Source organism: Ischnura elegans, chromosome 1 (assembly GCF_921293095.1).
Source record: "Ischnura elegans chromosome 1, ioIscEleg1.1, whole genome shotgun sequence".
Lineage (NCBI taxonomy): Eukaryota > Metazoa > Arthropoda > Insecta > Odonata > Coenagrionidae > Ischnura > Ischnura elegans.
Genome location: NC_060246.1, coordinates 125,674,904 through 125,698,088, shown reverse-complemented (window position 1 = coordinate 125,698,088; position 23,185 = coordinate 125,674,904). Strand labels below are relative to the sequence as shown.

Genomic DNA, 23,185 nt, shown 5'->3' with positions numbered 1-23,185 from the left:
TAAACGTATTCCGCGTATGTTGAAACCCTACTAATTAGAGTTACAACTTCCGTGTCAACAGTTGAATTTCCTGGTCTTCATCTAATTTTACTTTTCAGTACTACGCAAATCGTTTGCTATTCTACTTTCATCTAGTGATTATCTCAATGAGAGGGGTGATAGAACGTTGACCTGCTCCCTGAAGGGTCCCGAGTGCAAATCCTGGGTATATTTTATGCACACCGTAGAACATAAATCATCAAAGTGCGAGGTAGGCCAGAGAATAGTACTGCCTCCCATCCTTTTTCCTTAAATGTGCGAGATCACACGTCTATGACTTATTCTGGGGATTGCCCCACCCACACCTATCCAAAACCAACCTTTGGGTGGAATCGCTGAGTGAGAGTGTAGCCATGAGCATAGTACGGTTCGATCCTCTCCATCTATCTGCTAAGAAAGGGACAGTCACTTCGTGATGCCGTCCAAAATCGAAGAGCGCAGGTAAGTAGGTAGTGAGACTGGACTTGTTCCCGTGGGTTAATGAACTGCTGGCTCAAGATGGCTAGATGAGCATCCCTCTCTCCAAAATCGACGCGGGAGGGAGTGTAAAAGGATTGGCAAGAACGACTAACGCGATGGATGAGTTGAGGGGGACTCAGGGGGTGGTAAGGGCGGATCTGGCTCACTCTACTCCTCTTCCTCTCCTTCCTGAGGCCCATCGCACACACCTTCGCCTTCCTCCTCCTCACTTCTTTCTCTTCCTACATCCTCTTCGCTTCTCTGCATATTTTTTTCTACTTTAGCGAACTAAGGACCAAGGTCGCGGAAGGATATTCGTTCTGATCCGAAAGTGAAGGGTAAAGAAGTTTGATTTCTTGGACAAAGGGAGGTGACTGTCCAGAAGGTATCGTTGAATGAGAAGAGGAAGAATCGAAGTGTTGGGTCAGTTACCTATGTCCTCTTATGGACTTTTTGACGACTATACGATGTATAGTATACATGCTTACTCACCCAGAAAGGGGAAATCACTAATGACTATGGAGCTTCTTTTACCTTCAGAGAATTAATTGTCTCTTAACTATCGCTGGGTTTGAAACTCCCCCTTGAACACCTCAAGAATCCAAGATGAATAAACTCGTGACAGTCGCTTCTATACTTTTGGATTTAAATTTTATTGTGAGCAGATACTGCACTTTCACCATAATTTAATTTGAACGATTTCTTAAAATGAAAATTTCTTTAATTGGTGTACAGAGTTGGATAAGTTATGAAGAAGGATTGGTGATTTCTGTTTTAAGGAGGTGACATTTTACTCTTCCGAATTCCACTGATAATGCTCATGCGGGAAAATATTTTTCTTCGCCTTTTGATGATTTTTTTGGGGTCAATTAACAAAGGTGGGAAGCAAAATTTTTGTAGCTGTATGTGTGAGAGTGCATCGTGATCCCTTGATTATCATCAGTGGCGCCGACTCCATGGAGACTGAGGGGACCCGAGCCCCTCAAATTTCGTTATGGGTGTGAGGAAAAAATGGATCAGGCATGTCAATTTTCCCCGGAGTGTCCAGATATCGAGATTCAAGTTATCATGGTTCCAATGCTGATCATATGACTCTTCTAAACTGCCTAAAAAACTTAAAACTCACTACTTATAAAATTTCCCGGGGCAAGATCGCCGGTTTGGGCCCCCCCAATATTTTTTGTAAGTCGGCATCCCTGATTCTCATGAAGCCGGCTCTAAAGTGTTTAAATATATTTTTCAAATTGTAAAATAACTTTGCATCGATTATCTGCATGTAAGTTTCAACCAATTTTGGGCCACAGCATATTTTTCGACGATAAGAAGAATAATTTCCGCCGTGTTTGCCTGTTTACTTGACCTTGTGAAGTGACATTGAACTCTTAAAATATGATTGAGAGGAGGCTAGAATTTTTCGGTATCACCGCTCAAAATCACGGATTACTACAGGTGGGCAATGGATCGGAAACGGATAATGATTTGATGATTATAGTTTTTAAACGACGCGGTGGTAGGAAATTTTGCCGTTGGAAACCAGTGTGTAAAGCAATTTAGCCTGAAAATTAAGTGAAAATGCGGAAATAAGTGGAGGGAAGTAGTAGCAATTAGATAATAAAATAGTATTGATTTAAAAATGAAAAGTTCTTTTCGTTCAAATCGGTCAAATTTGCTTTCCCGTGTGTACCAAGTTGTGTGTATCATTTGTGAAGTTCCTTCCATTTTTCATGGAAATAATCCCTTCTTATTGATTCTCTCGGTGCCTTGATGATTTCAAGATCAATTCGATTGCTGTTTAATATTTTCATTTATTCCGTATAGCCGGAATATTAGGAGGTATCCCCTTTTTTCGTATCTGTCATCTCGAGAAAGGAACAAGGGACGATAGCCGAACGAATGGGAGTGGTTCTCTTGTTGGGTGAAAGCTTGATGACGGACGATGGGGGAAGGCGTGCTGGGAATGGGCAGGTGGAGTTACTAATTATTCGCGGAAAGGGGATTGAACGGGTTGTCACGGCAAAGAGCTATATACTGATAGTCGATGGAGAAAGACGAAGACAGATTGGGTCAGCCGAGGGGTTCTATGCATGGTACTATCTATCCACTGGGAATTCTATCGCACCTGGAAAAAACTGGAAAGATTCAGTAATTTTACTTAAAAGCTGGGAATTCCTTACCGCGTGAACCAATTCCTCGGTTAGCGCTCTTTCATTACATGAAACTTGAGTGCTTCTTGAAGCAGAAACTAATCGAAGCATGGAACCATATGAGGAACTGTATTAAATACAATATTGGGGCAGGTGATTGACGTGAACTCGTTAACTTTTTCGGAGAATGTGAAAGATGAGCTTAATGTATCATTTGCTTTCGTTTCTTGGATAACATTCCCCTCGCGTACGCTTTCATCGGTGTACTTCATATTCTTCGCCCCGCAATCAATAATTCACTTTACTTGCGGTTCTTACAGATATACCTACCTGCTGTCTCTACATGCATCTTATTTTGACAATAGTAATATTAGTGGTTTACGCAAGAGGTAACGGTGAAATTTCCTATTTCCAGATCCTACGGCGGTTGTTTCTGAATTTCAAGTCATTCCCGATTTTCCGCTGTGAATGGTGGCTCTAATATTGACTTCAAAATTTCGTGAAATTCACCACCGAAAATGTTAGTTCTTTTCTCCTGTTTTTTTTTTAGCTAAACTGTGCAGGTATGGTTTTCAAACTCATTTCCACTTTTTAGGGCACTTACTGGAATCTCTACGGGGTATGATCGAGAGAGCTTTTCTCGTGCCTATCAAGAATCTCATCAACGCTCAATTTGACTTCGAATTCATACAAGGAGTTCGGTTGGATCCCGAGGATTTTTTCGCCTGACATTTTCATATTTCTGACAAAATATATTTACGTTTACCATCGCGTTAGGTTCGTGGCCCACTGCAGCGCCTGAGGTTACTTTCAATCTTTAGGGCATTAGGCAAATACCCAAATCCGGTCTTTTATGCAAGTTCTCGGTTTCACCACTCTCGGTGGTTACATTCGTCGGCCTGAATACCCCTATTGGTAATTCGTTGAGAAATTCAGCATCCAACAGAAGAATTAATATACTCTTTCGTTGAAAACTGGATGCAAATTCAGTAAAGAATAAAATTGGGGCATACGGGCGTAGCAGGTGTCCGATAAATGCTCAAGGGATAAAAGAGGTCATCTTGCGCTGCTTGGTCGCAGAATTGTCGAGCGGGCAGTGACCGCCGTTATCAAGTTACAATTTTCCTCCTATTTTTATATTTACTTTTAATTATGCAAGTCTGAATTCAACACTTACCCTGGGAAGGTAAAATTTGTGGACCAAAAATATTTTTTAACATGTTTCGATAACTTTTCGAGTTGCTATTTTGGCTTGGATTACCCAAAAATCACTTTTTGGAACTTATCAATCCATTTTATTTCTTAATTGCTTCAAGTGTATCCACAAAATATTACACGATATCACTTAAGAAAAACAATCAGCAACTAATTAATTATTTCCACACCGTCCTCAACCGGAGCCCACTGGACTCTAACCACGACTTCACATGTGCCTCCATCATCCTGTAATCTGAATTCCCTTTAAAAAATGAAAAATTCGCAGTCATCTTTTCAGAATTTAATCTTTACAGGCCCAGCAAAATTGCATGTATTGTGAAAAATGGTACTTATTCTGCTGCCCTCTCCCGACAACCCGCCGTCTTATTGCCTCGGAATGATTTTCATCTCAATCCATGAGAATTCTCGGCATTCTGCTAAAAAGCTTGTTTCGCCGGATTACAAGTGATCTTAATTGTCGAGAATGCAGACAAAGGGAATTAGAAAGAAAATTACCGCTCAGCTGTCTCATGCATTGGGCTACGGCGAGAATTCAAGTTTCTGGTCGGATCAAAGGTAATGGAGGAAGAAATATTGGAAGTATAATATCCTTCAAAAATCATTGATAGAACATAAGACAGAGGAACTTGCTTTGCCGCTTTCGCTAGGATATCAAATTAGTGACGTTACCTCGTTTCGTGGACCGACGAAATTGAAAGGTCAAGGCATTAAATGACTCTTAAGAGCGCAGTTATGAAGGCTGCTTTCATAGCTGTAGGCTTGCAATGCGTTTTGAGATTTGTGTCTCATCAAGTCAAAGGACACTAGTTTAATCTTTATATTCACTTTGTGTGCTTTCTTTGCTGTTGACTTTGTATTTCGTTCATGAAATTGACTTCTTGTTTATCGTTGACAAATGCCGCTGATGTTTTTCCCGTTTTAATGACTCCGGGTACTTAACCATGGTTAATTGAGACAATTCTCATTCCATATGGCGATCTGGCTTCAAAATATTCCACAATTTCATCTTCATATGCTCACAGGTTTACTCGTTCCTCGCAATTTTCCACCTTGACCTCAAAATTAATACATTTGCGATACCAGGACTGAGACATCTGGCATATTCAGTCGCCTATTTGTCAACTTGGGTTCAAAAGCATGGGTTCCTTCTTGAATTTCTGAAATTTAGTTTCAGCCAAAACGGCGTGGATAATGATTCGGTAAACAATAGAAAACAGGGTACGATGTAATTTTTCTCTACCATTTCTCTTTTAAGACCGCATTACAAGTGGTTTAACTTGATTATTTCAAAAATGCCATGTCATAAATCTGGGTATTAGCGTAGACTGGACCAAGCTTTAATTTATGAATACGTATGTGATGAATAGCTTGCATTAAGGGTGATCACCTCCATCATGCATAATAGGTTATCAAGGCCTACTTAGCGTGCTCCATGGAAACGGGGTCTAATCTTTTTGGGATGATTTCGAACATGCAATGGCGATAGGGCGCCTTTTCTCTGTGCTCGTATTAGGCTATTTTCGACTCCGGTTCAATGTCCCCATGAGAGAGTTCGTCCGTTTGTTCATGTTTGACATGCCCATCCACGTTGAACACTTACTAAGAACTGTTTTGTAATGTCGAAATTTTAACTGAACTAAATCACCTGTGAAAAATATTTTTTGGAGGAACCGTTATGCAATTCTTGAAGTGTAAAGAAAACAGCTACCTTCTACCTCTGGGTCCTGTCAGGCTGTTCCAGCGTCTTATATTTCAAGTCCGCTTTTGAAAATTTTACGTTCCTTCCCATTATATTCCATGCGGCACGAAAGTAGTATTTATTACTAGCTGTCAATGGCTGGTCTCCGGCCAAAAATCAAGAAGAATAGACACAAGTGCCGTAAACTAATCTTCAGTACCCAGTAGCCCTTTTCAAGGTTGTTTGACTAACCTCTCGGGTGGCTGGGAATGTGGGTGGCATGGATATCGTCAGGAGAGAGACACACTCAGGGTTGCTGAGAAACTTTCAAATTTTCAAGGTACGGATATAATTTGCTGCCCTTCCTCAAATATGTTTGAGCGTATTTCCCAAATACTTGCAATTGTGACATCCGCATAAAACCGCAAAAAAATGTTCCATTTCTTAAAAATACTTTAGTCTCGTAATAATACCTGTGGTCGTTATTCGTGATACTTATCATTTTGAAATTAAAATTCAAGAATTTCAACGTATAAGCGTTATGAAATAACCTACTCACCACTTTTTAGGTTGAAAAGAGTTATACTTCCGCTGTTAGGAGTTGTATGTTTAGCTTCCCCCATATTCAGAATTAATAGCTACGGAAATGGCATATTTGAAAATATTGGAGTAATAATTAATTTGAAATGGTGTAAAACCTAACAGATTGATATTTATACAATACCAGACATTGGAAATTAACCCGTAATTTTGTTAATTCTGTTCAAGTACTGATAAATGTTTGTAAAATTTTGTTCCTGTTTCTATTTAAAATTATGTTAGGGAACGTTTAACTGCTCATCAAATGGTAATAGTCCAAACAATTGTCCTCCTTCTTCTTGGCAACCTAAAGTGACTCATGTTGGAAGGATTGGTGTATATTGAATTCTGTTGTAAAGCAATAATAAACAATATTATTGCACTGAATAGTCCACGGCATCATTTGGATAATAAAAAAATCGTTACTACGAAAAGAGGCTTAATTTTATTTGTTGGTCCTTGCATTTACGCCAAATAAAATCTTTGTTTTTTATTTTTTTCGTGGTAGGACGATTTTCTGCCAAGCAAGCTGTTCGGTCGGGATGCTTCATGCTGCTCTTTCCCTGAATCTCATCACCATCCAGTTGTACGGCTTCGTATCAACTAGGCAGTTACGTGTCTCGCTTTGGAATAAGGGACTGCCAATCCTCATCAAAAAGCAACCTTTACCCTTGTAACGGGAAATACATGTTATGTTTTTAACCGTGGCAATTAAGTTTCCGTGAAATTCATTCTTGCGGTTATTTTCCCATGACACTTTGTTGGTGGATATAATTTATGTTATATTTTTAGTCCATCGGCCACAAAATATTACTTTTTCGCAACCCTCACAGTTATTCCAACTTATTTTTCATTGAATTGTCATTCCATGCTCCAGGAAATGGTATTTTTCGGAGTTTGAAATAATTATATTCTGGACAACATTCTTAGTCGTTTGAATAGTTATTTACTCTTCTTTCTTCTTTTTCTCCATTTTTCTTTCACTTCGCATCCTGCCTCGTATGTGTGTACCGAATCAAAGGAATTAATGATGTATCTCTAGAAAAAATTCATGATTTTTTTGCAAAGAAAAGTTTGAAGAAGATGTAGCATTGTTGAGTCGGGCTGGGTGATTCGTTAATGAGGATTTCAAGAAGGGAGAACATAAAGGTTGGGAAGATACTGCCGGCGTGCACAAAAAGTTGGGTTTGCAGAAAGAAAGGCGTTAGAGGAAGTGTAAGATTTAGTTCATGATGGAAGTATCGAAGGAAATGGGGTGGTATCAGTGTTGTTATGCATGTGGTTAGGGTGGATTATTATAGAAACAGGAATGCTCCAAGCGTTTTGCTATTATTGAAGATTGAGGAAACGGAAAAAAGAACATTCAATCGATGGGAACGAAATAGAGGACGTATGCCGCGTTAATGAATAGGATCGGGTTTTTAGATAGGAAACTGCAACTGCATAAATCTCACATTGCTCTTCGACTTCGTACTGGTAAAAGAAACCAATCCCGTCGTCATTACGAAATTAGTATGCCGATGAAGTTATCCTGAATTTCATACACTCCTTTCATGTGTACGGTTGAAGTTTCCCTAGAATTGTATAAATGCAACAGCACATATATCCCACACTAGTGATTTCTTTTGTCTTCGATTCTCACCTACCATATCCTCCGGGGAACATGTTTGTCAATGCTCTTTTTAGTATAATATCGGAGGTTATTTGGGGTAAAATGGCGGATTGATTTTTAATCATTGCTGAACAAATCAAGATTTATCATCGATCTCCCTCCCTTGCATTGTTCCGTTTACTTTGTCCTTGAAGAGTTACTTTAAAAAGTTTTTTTTTTAACTTGCAATCAAGAAATGTCGAGTAAAAGTTAAAAGGTAGCTAAGTGAAGACGGCACAACATTTTTCGACGTTGCGCAATGTCAAATAACAATTCTAAACCTTTCTCGCCGGATTATCCTTACCTTCCTTTGGGTGGAAAACAGGCCGAAAAGGGCCGGCTGGGACGGGTGACTTGTTTTGCAGTTTCCTTGAAACCCTTGAAGGGATGACTGGGGGGAGGAGTCGGACAAGGGAGGTGTAAAAGGAATCTGGGGGGTTTCACTCAAGGGACAAAAGGGGTTGTGCAGTAGCCGCTAGTCACCCTCTGGAGCTTTCAGGGTCATTTGACCGCAGTAGCTACCGAGCAAGCGAAAAACTTAGTTTGGAGTGGTAGGTGAGGGGAGGAGATGGAGTGGGTGGAAGGGCCAGGTGCTGCCTCGTCGACGTGCACTACATCTGGGGGGTTTCCCGAAGACAACAAAGAGCGCTCTAAACAATTCTATGAATCGCGGCGTCTTCTCCCATGTTTTTTTTTGCTAATCCTATTTTTCGGTTTATACATTTTATTCCTCATCAAAATCGGCCAATTGTCACGATGTGTCACTAAATTGCAGGAAATAGAAGCTGGCTTCCCAAATTATGTCAATATGTTACCAAAACAAAAAGAGAAGGAATTTTTACAGAATCATCTCAGTGTGAACACAATGGATACGCGTTTGGCAAGTCCTGTGAATGTTGCGTGCATTATTAACTTTGCTATCGTCTTTCCACCTGCGCAAGAGCTGGACAGTTTTGTTCATTGAGGAAGATGTTCCTTTTTGAAACAAGTTCTCACTTGTTCCTCTGGAAGAAATTAACATTGACTTTGTCAAATAAATCTTTTGAAATCGTTATTCCTCGAATATTTTTCTTTCTTTGGAAAAACTTCTTATTGTTAAAAAAACCTACAAAACTTTCGCTTTTACCGATTTGCATTCTTCTTTTCATGTTGAGAATATGTTTTCAAATCCTTGATTTCTATCGCGTTCTCTCTCTTTACGATTTGGAAATTTAATGGAGCCCGTCATAGACCGCCGACTAAAAGGGCAATCGCTACAGGCTCCTCTTCGCGTGTCAACGTCCGCGCGATACAGCTGATTGAGGAAGGGAGTAGGGTGGTGAATCTTGGAATTATTTTTATTGGTATGAACGAGCTGAGCTGAGGTACTCAATGGGATTCATTTGTTCGTTTTATCTTCCGCCAACCCCGTTAAACCACAGTTTGGATTTTTTTCTCGTGTCCCCACGTTTATGAATGAGTGCATATGCATCGCAATTCTGTTTTCATTTTTTCCGACAATGGATTGATGCTGGCTGTTCGACGAAACTATCTTCATCGAACTTATGGGATTACCATATCATAATGAGCACCTAAAGTGGTAGTTTTCATCGTTCGGACTTATTTTTTGCATCGTATAGCTAACTGAATGTTACTTTTTTATTCTCAGTCATTTTGAATTTTTTTTGGAGATGGTAGCCGTAAACATTTTACCATTCATTTGAAAACTAGCTGTTATGACAGGAAAAAGGATTCTTTAATTCTGGTTTCACGACTTCTCTCCCAGTAAATTATGCGTGCTCCTAAAATTGTTAGGGGTTATCGTGAAATAATATTTATTCCTAAATCTAAGAAATATTAATACACGAATGGAATGTTGGAATATAAAATGATGTAATCGAACCGTAAAATAATTCAAAAACCTCTTTTTATAGCATTGAATAACCTTAAGCCACCGACGATGATAAGCTTTCGCCGAACCACTCCGTAGTTAGTGTCGATAATCTTCCTCGAGAGCGTACATCATCGCGACCCACATTTCGTTTTCTGAAATCGAATCTTCTTGTGCTCAATGTTGGGCCGATTTCTCCCCTGGGGAGCCCTTCTTATTGACCGCGATTTCTTTAATCTTACTCCATTAGGAAATAAATTTTAAGCGTTTTGGTTAGTATCAGCGTTAATGTTTACCCTACTATTTTACACCTCTTATTATCCTTTTCAATACTCCGAACGGATGAGGGTCATACGATCGAGCCGCGCCTGAGTCTCATTGTTAGTGGACTGTTATCAGTAGATTTCGGTAAGTCTTTTCAAACGTAAAAGTTTAAGATTTCTAGAGTGTACAGAATATATTTTGTTTTAACACCTACTGGTTAAAATGTTTCAGCAAATCTCGATACGCTTTACTTGTTATGAAACGGAGCGAAAAATCGGCAGAGAATATTTTTACGAGCCTTACCCGCGATGATTTAGAATTTTTTAAAGTGCATCATCATTTACGTAAAATTTATTCCGGTATTTTCTTCCAACGCATGGACCGGAAAGAATGCCAAATTTTGGTTGAGCATTTGTTTTTAAAAGTTTTATGGTGGGCTTTCACTTGATCAGTCTTTCTTACTTCTTTACATTTTGAAATTCACTAATAAAGCGTAGAAGAGTAGTATACATTTCATCTGCGTTCAATAGTTTCAGCTATCATGTATCTACTCTGAACTTCACTCTGGATGAGCCGCTTTCTCTGTTTAAGATTACATGCCACTCAGGAGTGATCACTGAGCAACTAGCAATAAGTATCGCTCATCATCCTCTGACGATTAAAAAGTTGCGGAAGGAAGGGTAATCCACGCATGACTATTCAGTGACTAAAACCTCGCAAACCTCGTTGTCCCTCCTGTAGATGATATCCTGGTGGCTATCGGGTATTATGAAAGGCGTTGCGTGTGACATGCTAATGTGGTAGATTTTGCCCAATTCGGTTTTTATTAGCTCCTACCAACATGCATCACTACATGCAAATGGTAAAAGTAGAGAAAAAATACTATGGAAAGAATAAATTCTACCAAAGAATAATTAGCGGTAATGAGTCCAGCCAAATAAATCCAGTAAGTGGTTGGAAAGAACACCTCTTAGAATGTCAAGCACAAAATAATTATTCGGTTCGATTTTCATTTTATCTTTATCCCGTGATCGTTTCCTCTACAAGTCAATGGACACCGTAACCTACACTGAATTTTACCTCAGATATTGTTGATGACCTTTAATATTCCCTCCTGCACTTCGCGCTAAACTCATTTTAGATCATGGAAATGTTCTTCAGCTCATTATAGTAATTCCTCAGAAATCTACCTCCTCTCTTATCCCATAAATTTATCTTCATATTTCTGGATAATGTTTTTGCTGAGCCAATTTCCCATTTTATTTCCTGTAAATTTCGCGTACATTGCCCCATAATAAATCTCACGAGCCCTCTGATGAAAACTTTCGCGACTGCCGACTTTTTACTGCACTCTTCACACTTCAGTGAGTAATGACAAACATTCAACAACGTCCATAGCTGATTAAAACACCTATATATTCAGAATTTAAAGGGATGACCGAAACCTTGAAATTTTCAGCGAATTTGCTATCAGTTTCTTCTATTTGAGGAGCATTAATTCGTCCAGTCGTTCCAGAAGTCTTTCGAATCCGCGCGATTACACTTCGGAAGCCCTGACTGAAGTTTTCACGATTTTTCCCCACGCTTTCAGAAGTTTGGGACTGGACGTAATTAAGGTTCCGGGGGTGTCGACGTAATGAGCGCGACCAATTCTCCAGGGCTAGGCTGAGAGTAAGGGTAGTGAAGGTTAAACATCGCGTCATCACTGAGAAGGCGCGAAGTATCAGCAACGTATCATTGTATTTACTTTTCCTGAAGAGTAAATAATGGTCCTGATATTCGTACTCTTGATAAATTATCCATAAATTAAGGGAAGCTTAAGTACCGAATACTTACGTACTAGCGTGGAGAAAGGAGCGAATGGCAAACACGATAATTATCCTAAAAACTTTCGCCATCGTTCCTCTTCGCTAACTTCAGTCATCCTGAAAGCGCCCGGTGGTCGTGATCCATCGCTTCCTGCTACGATTCTACGATGGAAGACTCCTCCATCGCACCGAGGATAATCCTCCCTGATCGCACTCCTGGACCCTCTTCGCCGCCTCACCCCCGCCCAATCCGCAGGCTCTCGCTACCGGCATGGGCGCGCCCGCCCGCGGGGTTCTGAACCCCGTCACGAAACAATCGAGCGATGCACAGCCGTCGTGAGATATGGAGGGAGGATAGCGCAAATGGCAGTGGGAAGGGGTACCGTACCCACTCGTTCCGGAGGACTCGACTCACCGCGGTCCCGGGGCACGGCAGCGCTCCTCTGGTCGCTCTATGGGCCACCACCTGCCCGGACCTTCCTTCCTCCTCCTCCTCTCGCCGTCTCGCGATGTGGACGAAGAATGAAAGAAAGGGAGATTTCTCCGGATCCTCCCCTCGGCGGCCACCGCCTCTCCCGCGCCCCTTAAACCCGGAGAATTCGATGCGGGAAGAGAGCCTTGTGATGATGCTGTCGGTTATCCCGGATCCCTCGCCGACTTTCCGCACAACTCACATTCGCACAGCCCTTTTCCCGCGCGCAAGCCTTTTATCTATCTCTCCCCCGACTTCTCTTTTCTGTGTCGTCTCTCTAGAGGGGTGGAGCCGTTGACCCCGGAGGGTTGGATGGCGAAGAACAACGCAAGCGGCACTCACACAGTCACTCGCAACAAGTAGTCGCCAGAATGGGAGGAGGGAGGGAGATAAAGAAGGAGAAGTGCTTAACGGAGAGGAAAATGGAATCACACACACGCACATACCAACTAGCTACTACTACCACTACTCTACAAAGTCGGACACTCACTCACTCTCCCTGCCTTCCTTTCACTGGCTCTCGCTCCTGTCGCCGCCTCCGATGAGTTTATAAATGGGAATGCCGCCGGTGAGGAACTGCCGCCGTCGCCTCCGATAAGCCGTCCTCCGCTGCCGCAGCCGGCCTCGGTCGTGCCTCTCTCGCCGACCGCGGAAAATCCTCCCGTCCCGATAACGAACGCCGGTCGAACGATCCAGCCTCAGCGTGAAAATATGGGACTGCGATTCCCGGGTGACGATCCACCTTTCGGTGGCCCGGCAAAAAAATAAGTCCGCGCGCGCCCACGCCTTCAAAGAATCCGCCGCGGGGAAGCCCCCTCCGCGAGTCAATGAGTGAGTGAGTTTGTCTTCTTCCCGTGGTCAGTGGCGGACTGGCAACGCGCGACCTCCACCCAAACAACTGCTCGTCCCTCCTCTTCACCCCCGCTTCTCTCTTTCGTCTTCTCTCTCTCTCTCGCCTCCTCCCCCTCCCTTCCTCCCCTCAGCACTACACCCCTCCTCGCCCGCCTTCTCACTTTGGGCCATGCCTACGCTATTCCTACCTCTCCATTCACCTCTTCTCACTCTATTCCTCCACCCCCCCTCCAGTTGCCTCCTCTCCCTGCTCTATCTCCTTTCCCCCATCCCCTCTTTCTCCCTCCTCGAGGCACCTCATCACTCCCACTCCCGTCCAACCCTTAATTCCTGCCTTCCTCATCCCGTCCCCCGGTTTTCGGCTACTCTCTGGCCCTTCCGTAGAACCACCTCTCTCGCCGGCCATCCTTACTACTCAAATTTCCCATTCTCTTCTCTCTCAAGTCACCCAGCACACTACCTTTCCCTTCCCGGAAACCACTGAGGTTTACAGGTTGTTACACGAGAAAAAAGAAAGAGACTTCGGAAATATCCCTCGACTTACTGTTTTTTTCTTCCCATCCTTCGTCTCAGGGGTGGTTGTTTTCTTTTTCTCCCTTTTTACCTTTCTCATAAACCTTTCCTTGCCACCACCCACCTCCCATTTTCTGTCCTTGCCCTTCGTTTTCTTCCTCTCTCCCCCTCCATCCATACCGCCGCCCATCCCATTGTCTTCTTCGTCCATAACCTCGGCCAAGTGCCTCGGCAATAACCTATGCTTGGTCGTCTCACCTCCACTTCTCCGAAATATCCTTCTCGTATTCTCGATCTTCCGGCTACCGTTCGTGTCGAATATCAGGAAGCGCACTTGATCGTTCTTCGGATGCTCAGGGTTTTCCCCGAGCTGCTGCCTCCCCCTGTTGCGAGTTGGCTGAAAACCCGTTGCTAAGAAACCTGTGAAGTAGGTCGTTTACGTTACGTCCTGACAACCTCTGTTTGCGTCAGGGGAAACCGTGGGAGGAAGTAATTTAGCGGATGGCTCTGTGGAGAAGTAATCGATCCAATATGCAAAACTCTATCCTGCATTGAACATTTCTAAAAATCCAGCAGAATAACCGATAATGAAAGTTTGATTCACCGTGCCTTGATTGCTGGATGTCTTTTTCTGATATTTTCATTCTTTCAGGACTCCGAAATTCCTCTGTCAATTATAATGATAATAATTGTTATTATTTATTCCCTAAATTTTGATTGTAAACCTGGTAATAACAAAGAAAGAGGGAGCTTTAGGTGTTATGTAAGGTCATTAGACCAGAATTGAGCTACCAGCGAATAAAAAAAACGTATGCCAAAAAATAAACACGAGTCTACAGTGCATAATACATGTGGTCCATAGTGCCCGTAGTAACCTGTTTTTAGTCGCCAGCTTTGGCGTGTTGAATGCATGAGATATTTTATTTAACCGTAGCAGCTCCATGAACCTTGTAAACCTGGTATTGCTGAAATTCCTGCGTCAATTTCATTGAATGCTATCAAATACTTAATAGATGTGAATTGATCGTAGCTTAGTCAAATATTGGTTTGTTAGAAGAGCATTACTAAGCAATTTGATTGTGATTTCGTGGACCTGTATTACAGATGATTATATACTGGAAAATGAGTTTTCCTCTCCGTGCGAGTACAAATCATTATAACAGGTATCAGACGTTATTTGTAATGTGGCTGTGGAAAACTGCTCCGCATATTTATATTAACGAGCTCCCAGCGGGCTTCCCCCGCTCTTTTCAATGCATGTCCACAGAGGGATAGGCGCGTTTCTATTTTTAAAATGTAGAAAAAAAAGGCAGGGTCTTATGTACAAATTTAACTGGAATGTTCATGTACAAATTGAGGTCAGAGGACCTCTTTAAACACAACATTGGAAGTAATTACACTATCCTCTGTTAAACGCACATGATGACTCATACTTACGCATCAACAGGAGACTTGAATGTGGAATCAGCCGCATTTTGATATAAGTTACTTAAAGAATGCGAAATATTGTTGCAAATGAACGAATGTATCAGTTTGTGCGCCGTTAACGTCAGGAATATTTACAGTTTTTTGTTTTTTTTTATTAGTTAAAAACCAATTTTAGGAAACAATAGAAATATTTAGGAAGTAAGATACGCCGTCGCATGTTCTCTGATAAATTCTGTGCATTTTAGTACCTCTTTTGTAGAGTTTGGTTGCGTATAAGTTGAGAAAAAGGTATCTACACAGTAGAAATAATATAAAAGATGTGTATGCGGGAATCTGTTTTGATTTTTTACGTAGAACAGATGCTGCGTAGATGGGCTTCTTGGCTGATGCTCTTATCAACTTCTCATTTTTTTACGATAAGCGAGAATTTTGGAGGCTCATTGAACTTCGAATTTCCATTAATCTTTATCGCTATTTACATGGTAGTCAGAATAGAGAAGGCTATGATGGTTACATTTTTCCCTGGGCAATTATTTATTCCTATGTATTCAATCGAGATTTCTTTTCTTTTTCTGAGTATAGCGTGATAGCTGATAAAAGGGAGAACAAAGAGGATTTCGTCAGCGTGAGATAATTTATTGCTGTGAGCAATGCGTCACTGCGCTGACACTCAGTAAGTTACAAAAAACTTTGAGCTTAAATCTCAACTCCACGTTCATAAAATGCTGCTAATATTTTTCTAGCATCGATAAACTAAATGAATTCTGCGAAATATCACAATATGTTCATTAGCGGAATTTTGCAAAGTTAAATAACTTTTCTATGATAAACTATAAAATATCTCAATGTGTGTCATGATTAAGTGGTAATCAGATTTCCTTTACAAGGGATACATGGATTTGGTTTGGATTGCAGTGTAGTTTTTTGCTTTCCAAGGTTTGCATTGTCCATGTTCATAATGCATGTATCGCTTAAAAACACAATTATGTGATTCCGTAGTGAAAAACCAAGCTTACTCGAAGCCGTAAAGAAAAAAAGCCGTCTTTAGTGAAAAGGTTAGACGTTTGCTTAATTTTAAGTTCAATGATTTCCATTCATTTATTGCTTCGTCAGATTTTCACGACATGAGCATAAAAATCGCGTGACAGTTTTTGGCCTTCAACCATCCCGCAAGTATTAGTCGAAGGTAGTTGAGGTAATCACTTTTTTCTTCGGGATGTCGAATTTCCTTGCACCTTAGTTTGCTCAAATGCAAATATTTTCCTAATTAGTAATCGCTTTATTTTTCATTTTCTCGAATCGCTCGTCCTAAATTCTATTGGTCTTACTGTGTAGCTGAAGGCCCATTAATTTGGAAAACTGCATTGGAATGTAAAATAAATGATGCTCTGTTCCACGGCTTCCACGGAACTTAGGGTTTCGGGAATGCCAGAAGTTCCTCGTTTGACTCCTGCCCCCGGGGTATTTTTAATGGAAATTAGCCCATTACCTCCCAATCATAAGAGATCGCTTAAAAACTAACAGATTTCAGGTGAAAGCTTGTATGTCAATTAATTCAAAGCATTTTTTTTAAAATCTCATTTGGATATCAGATAAATATACTTAATAGTTTTAGCATGGGGGATAGACATGCAAATATACAGAAAAATAATTACGAATTCTGTTAAAAGTGATCTTATAAGATATCACCGGGAGGTAATGGGTAAATGTGAATTTCACCGTCGTTTACGCGGCAGTATTGAAATATATATCGCATAGATTGCCGATTTATGAATGGAGCCTGTCCTCTTAGGACTCAGCCTCCGAAATCACTCCCAATAGAATCGCTCCAGTTACCCAGCGCAGACCGTCTTCGCTCTCGTGTGCCGACCCTTCCCCATCCACCCTCTCCTCACCTCCCGTATCGTCGGATATTTTCCACGCAGACACTTCCGCGGTCTTATCGCATAGCATGACGCCCACGATCCCTGCACAGGCGACCCAACCTCCCATCCCTCCTGCTCCTTCTCCTCTATCATCAGCCAGCCCCAATGTTCCTCTCCACCGGTGGGACATTCTTCTCTCCCGACTTGCTCAAGAATTAAAGCGATTCTTCTCGCCCGCCCCTCGCGACCCCCGTGGTACCAGCTGCGCAATACTAGTCTTGAGGGATCAATGACTCTTCTTTCACTCGCTTTCCATTTCCTGCCTCTCTCTCTCTCTGCCTTCGCTTATTTTTGTGTGCATGCGGGCCGTCATAAGTCATTTTGAAAAAATTGCTCCCCGCAGATAGTCGTGTGTCCACGCAAGTCCTCTGGCGCCGTTTGAGTTAGACCGTCGCCTGTCTCTCCGTGCCGCAACGGTATCCGGAGACAATGGCGTCAAGTGTAATTGAAGTAAATTTCAAGTCTTATTAATGGTCGACGGCAGCGGCGTGTCAATGTAAAATCTATGTTCGTTCCATCTCTATCTTTGAATCAGGAACAGCGGGCGTTGAGATGCGATGAACGCAAATTGATGTCAGCGGACTTACTTAAAAGATAAATCTAAGACTTGATCTATTGACATTTCTCAACGCAGACTGACTCAAGGTGGTGTGGCATAAGTTGGCTATAAACAATCAATTACGGCACAAAAGAGATTTATAAGCGCTTTTGTATATATTTTTTGAATGCGGATATCTCGTCGGCGTTGGTCAGAACCAGACCCTCTCATGATATTGCGGCACTCATTTTTTTTCGTCAGTGTGTGTCAGCTTTTTTTTAGTATGTCGCAGTAGCTAAATCGATTACCCGCTCTACTTGTGGGAAATTTATTTAATTTTTCTTTAAATATAGTTTTATTTTTAATAGAACTCTAATTTTTAAAAGTAAATATTGCGCCGCAAAAAAGAATAGTGCAGTTTTTCAGCAGTCTTTTGCCATCGGCCAAGCATCAGCAATTACCACATAATGTTAATCCTTGATTCATTCAAATGTTTTTTTTCAGTCAGGATTACATTTTTGCTTTTCATTATCTCCTCATTCCTGTAATAAATTATCATCAACAAAATTTTTGTCAGTATTCACACTATCACCTATTAAGTGGAACCATTTCACTATAAATTTTTATTATAAATTAATGACTCCGATTTTCTTTTTCATGAGCCATATTCTTAGTCTCTGACGAAAATCATTGTTATTTGTATCTAACTTGCCAAAAAAAAAGCTGATCTGAAGGCAATGCAGTCCATGTGATGATTTACAAACGAATTAAGTATCATCAAGGAGTAGAAAGAATGCATTGAAATCTCTCATCAGAGCACCTTCTTTATGAAAGCTTATAGCTCCATGACATGTATCCTTATAATCTTTAAAAATCCTCCTTAGCATTACTTGCCCTCATTTCATACCCTAGCTTGAACCAGTTCATCATTGCGCCATTCAGCCTCATGGTTGTGTGTTAATTTCTAATAGTCAAGGTAGTATGTTTGATATTGCAAAACGTCCATCTTGAACTTGACTCAAATTACGAGAAACAAGAAACCTCAGGTACATAAACCTTCCTAAAATAATATTTTATATACGCAATCAATATTTTAGAATGTAAATTTTTCGGTCTACATTGGAATGAAACTGATCTTTATTCACAGAAGACGTTCACATTATTAGCATTAATTGTCTTCCTTCTTAATTCTCCTTTAATTTATTATGAACATTTTTTGACCATGTGCTTCAAGTTTTTCTGTGTGGTATAATTAATGATGCACTTAAATATAGATGTAAGTCCGTTAGTATCTTCAGCAAATATTGCTGCGTTATCCAATTGAATATCAATTTTTCGCAATTTCCAGTCTTTATCGCTACTTTAAATTATAAGAGTTTTGGTTACATCTATCAAATTAACAAGTTTTTTGTTTTAAAGGTCAATAGTCACTTCTTGTCGGTAAAATTCATTAAAGAAAATGAAAACTGAAAAAATCATAATTTAATTAAATTTTATCATATCGTCAAATAAAATATGATCTGTCTTAATTTGATTTGTGTTCTATCTTTCGGTGAATCATACTTAATGGACTGGAATATCAAACTTGGAAACATGGATTTCATAGCCGCTGGTTCTATTCAAGAGATGTAAGCGGCTCTTGGAAGAGGATTCAAACACTCAATGTTTCTCTTGGCTTCACGTATTTCGCGTTTCGGCTGTTCTGTAGTGGTTATTTTCAACTCTCCTGTCTCCTGTAAGTGCTAATGACTGCATGATGCAACCTTGAGAAAGTCGGTGATCAGGCTAGACTTATGATTTCTATCTCTGAGGCCCAATGTATCTGGGGTTGCAGTGGATGAAAATTGTTCGCTATAGCTTCGAGACAACAATATATACCAACAGAAGGAGTTGGCGCAAATATCATGCATGCTTCTAGTTTGTTGAAATTTAATTTTTTTACTATCTGAAATTCGGCGTTTTATTTACTAGTGAAATGAATTGCTCAATTCATTTTGGCTGTCCACGATCGCTGCAGTTTTTGTGAGTGGGTTCAAATATGAGTTCAATTTTTGGCCTTCAGTAAAATAAAATAATTAGGATTAGGAGGCGTTTTAAATTAGTCGTATGAAAATCATGGGGTATCAAAGATTTAACTTTAATTATTTTTGGCCAGAAAGTCCTCTTTTAAAATATTATGTGAGCAGACTCGTATTTGATCATTATAATTTAGAAGTATTTAACTCTATTTACTGTAGTAATACATACTGGGGCACAGTAGAATCACAATCAGATTCTGAATGTCTGTGCTTCATTTTTGTATCTTTCCGAGGAAAATCTTCCTTTCAGCATTTCTTTGTGATTAATCAGTAGAGTGCGTAATCTGCAAAAGAAAGTTTTACCTAAGGCTGTATCTTATCCATCATTAACACTTAATGTAGTTCTGCGAAACTTTAGCTCGTAAAATATCTTGACTGAAATCCAGATGTGAAGTTATCCAGACGGCATCGTTAGGTCATCCAGAAACCGTCTGCTTTTTAGTCGTATCTCTTTCCCTCTTAACTGATTTCCCCGATGGAGCATATACCGATCTTAATTTTATTTATGCCATTATGTGCAACCACATCCTTTGATTTTGTTCTAATTAATTCAGTTTTAAGGTAATCCATTTTTGGCCATCTGCAATAAAATATATCAGTTGTTCATTCACCTAGATATTTATTATTTTTATGATAATTTCTATTTTTTAAGGTTATATTTTCCTTCATCTTCGTTAAGGCTAGTCGTTTTGTTTGTTTTTCGATTTCTCATTACGTCGCTACCTTTATCAGGTGTGCCCGCGAAACTAGAGCGTGACGGGTTAGCGGCATTGCTATAGTTAAAGGAATTTCTTGAAGCACGTTGGCTGGAGACGTATTAGTGCTTTATTTTATCCCTCACATTTATTGACCTCAACCTTGTCGCATTCTCACCGGCATATATTCATCCAATGAAGTGTGCCAATATTTGAATACTATACCATTTCATCTGCATGTTGGGGTGCGAGTTTCGTATTTTCAAACAGCCTTGGGCGATGCTAATTAATAGTTATTCGTAGCGAAAAGGATGTTTCTGTATCATTTTATCGAGTGGACGGGCCTTTCATCTCTGACTTGCGGTCAAAGCCCGTCATTGCCTCGAAAAGTTTCGACCAGCGGATTAGGGAGGGACTTCGGGGGAAATTCTAGCGGTCCTTGACCTTATCGTCTTCGCTTGAAGTTCAGTTTTTTCTGCATTCAACTTCGCAAAAAGAAGAACTGATGGTAGTCGGATCCTCGCCCTTGAAAATTGCGAAACGAGCTAGCCATTATAAATTTTTTCCTCGAGCAGTATTTCTTTCTATTCCGAAAATTTATTTCACGGTCAGATGGTTATCATCGCAGTCGTTGTAATGAATAATGTCCTCGCTCGTTAAAGCACTCTTGTCTCTAATCCCGAAAATAATTTGGAGGGATGGCATCAGCATTTTGAGAACAGCACATTCTGTCATCATTAGTATTCCGCTTGTGTAGTTTTTAACACTGCATTAATTATTGTGGAGATTATTGAGTATTGAGGCGCTGAATATTGGTTACGTGATGTCTGAATTCTTATAGGTGTTATCTTTACGTGATTTCTGTTAAAGTAATTAAGGATGCTTGAGCTACGCCTTTGGCAGCTAATTTCTTTAACATTTCTTGCTCTCTTAGGATATAATTGGTCAATAAGCTGTTAATAATGACTCAAACTTCTCTTTCTAGTTTTATTAGCCTTTTCATCGTATGGTTCTGATTTTAGATGCACAGGAAACTTCAGGAAAGGCAACTTGATTACAATCACATTTTCCTTATTATATGGAAGATTTCGCAATTAAGAGTAGTGGAAATAGTTTGGAGGTGAGAACCAAGGATGTATAATTAATTGAAGAAACTTTTCTTTTTAAGACGGAATTTTCCTGTGAACTTGAATGAGAAATATTATAGTTGTTTTTGTTTTTGGTTGTCCCACTTTTTCTGAACTTAAAGAAAGCTCGAAGGTTTGAGGCAAACTACAATTGGTACCAATCCCCAAATTTTTTATTAAAAGAAAATGCTGTTTTCTCTTTCCTGATACTTTCGCCATTGCTTTCATTGTCGTTAATTCAATCGCTGTGATTTACTATAACCTATCGAGCTAAATACTTGAACTTAATAGTTCGGTCCAACCGCAGATTTTGCAATTTTTAGTAATCGTTTCAAATGCCACTTGAGGGTCGCTCCTTTGGTTACATGTATTACCAAAAATAAAAATAGATTTAATGAACTTTATCGAATAATTGTTTTGACTATTTTACTGTTGTATAGAATGGAACTCAAAAATTTATTTTCATGTTCTCTTAATAGAATAAAAAATGGAAAGGAAATGGAAGTGTTGGAACGCTGAAGGTTTCAAAACTCATGAATCGAGATAACCGCTCATCGTTAGTTACATCTCGTAATTCAGCTGCATCACTGAGGTACGTTGGAAAGTATCAATGGGTGGTTCCAGAATTGACTTCTATTTCCTTTAGTCTTTTAGATTGTAAAATTCAAATGTAGCGTCATTAGATTAAGCGAAGTTTGAGGCATCATCTATATATATAAAAGAAAGTCGAAAATCGTGTTAGTTAGAACACTTATAACTCGAGAACGGCTGCACCAATTTCAATGAGATTTGGTTCTTTGGATTCGTCTCAGGCGGGGTTAACATATAGGCCATTAAAAAAAGGATAATTTCACAAAAAAATTCATCTAATTTCTATGGGCATGCTTTTAGGAGTTATAGTAACACAACAATTGATAAGTCGGTCAAAACTACAAATTAAATAATTTGTTTTGTTTTTACCACTTTAATAACTGAATTTAGTAACAATATAACATTTTAATTACTAAATATATTCAAAATATTAATTAAAATGAAATTAAATTTTAAAAATTTAATTCGAGCTGATTGTAAGCCCAGCCTTGGCCCAGCTCGAGTTGACACTTCACTACCGTGTTTGTAAACAAATCTCCAAGCAATTGTTGACAAACGGTAATGTCCGTGTTCCTGTCGAGGAATCGAGTAGTATGTGGATGACTAAAACGAGGTAAATTCAAATAGTTCGTACTCTGCATGGATTCGAATCTTTTAATGTGTAACAAACGAAGACGAAATCACCAACTATCTATCTGAATATTTTAAGCCCTTGGACGTACCTGGCTTACCAAGGCACGATTTACAGAGAAATGTAGTTTCTGTGCTCATGATCTTTCGAAGCCTAAACCAACCATAACTATCCAACGGAACGTGTTTGATCATTAAAAAAATTGGTGATGAATGTGATTCACGCAACTTTACTCAAAGGAAAATTCAAAGGTTAGGAAGTCCTCATTCCGTAGATTCCATGATCTCAACTCATATGCCCTTTTGAGCTTAAACGTATTCAATTTACAATTCGTGTTGCATTCGTGATAACGATTAAAAAATCGCATGGTCATTCTTTCAGTTTTTGTGTTTTTTGTGCTCATGTGCTAATGAAAACCCATGATTTTCTCATGGTCAATTTAGCGTGCTATGTTCACGAGTCGATAAACCATCCTCTGTATTTCTTCCTTCGCTTCAAGTGCGTAGCTAGGATAGGGGGTAGTAGGGTAATAGGGTAATAGGTAGTAGGGGGTTTTGGGCGCAGCTAATACCACGGGTCTGTAGGGTATAGAAAACTCGCTAAGGTAAGCGGGAAGTGTGGGGGC

General features: G+C 40.0%; 1 protein-coding gene across 3 annotated transcripts in view; it reads right to left on the bottom strand.

The window, feature by feature from the left end:
• LOC124169385 (ecdysone 20-monooxygenase-like) overlaps positions 1-23,185 on the bottom strand; it is a 92,636-nt gene that overhangs the window by 41,397 nt on the left and 28,054 nt on the right. Inside the window, exon 1 of one of the 3 annotated variants that reach the window (XM_046547986.1) lies at positions 12,673-13,044. The exons of 1 other annotated variant lie outside the window; for it this stretch is intronic. The gene's annotated coding sequence lies outside the window, so the exon portion shown is untranslated. Of the gene's footprint in view, positions 1-12,125; positions 12,614-12,672; positions 13,045-23,185 lie in introns of those variants that run through there. One more of the 3 variants, XM_046547992.1, reaches the window with a different exon arrangement.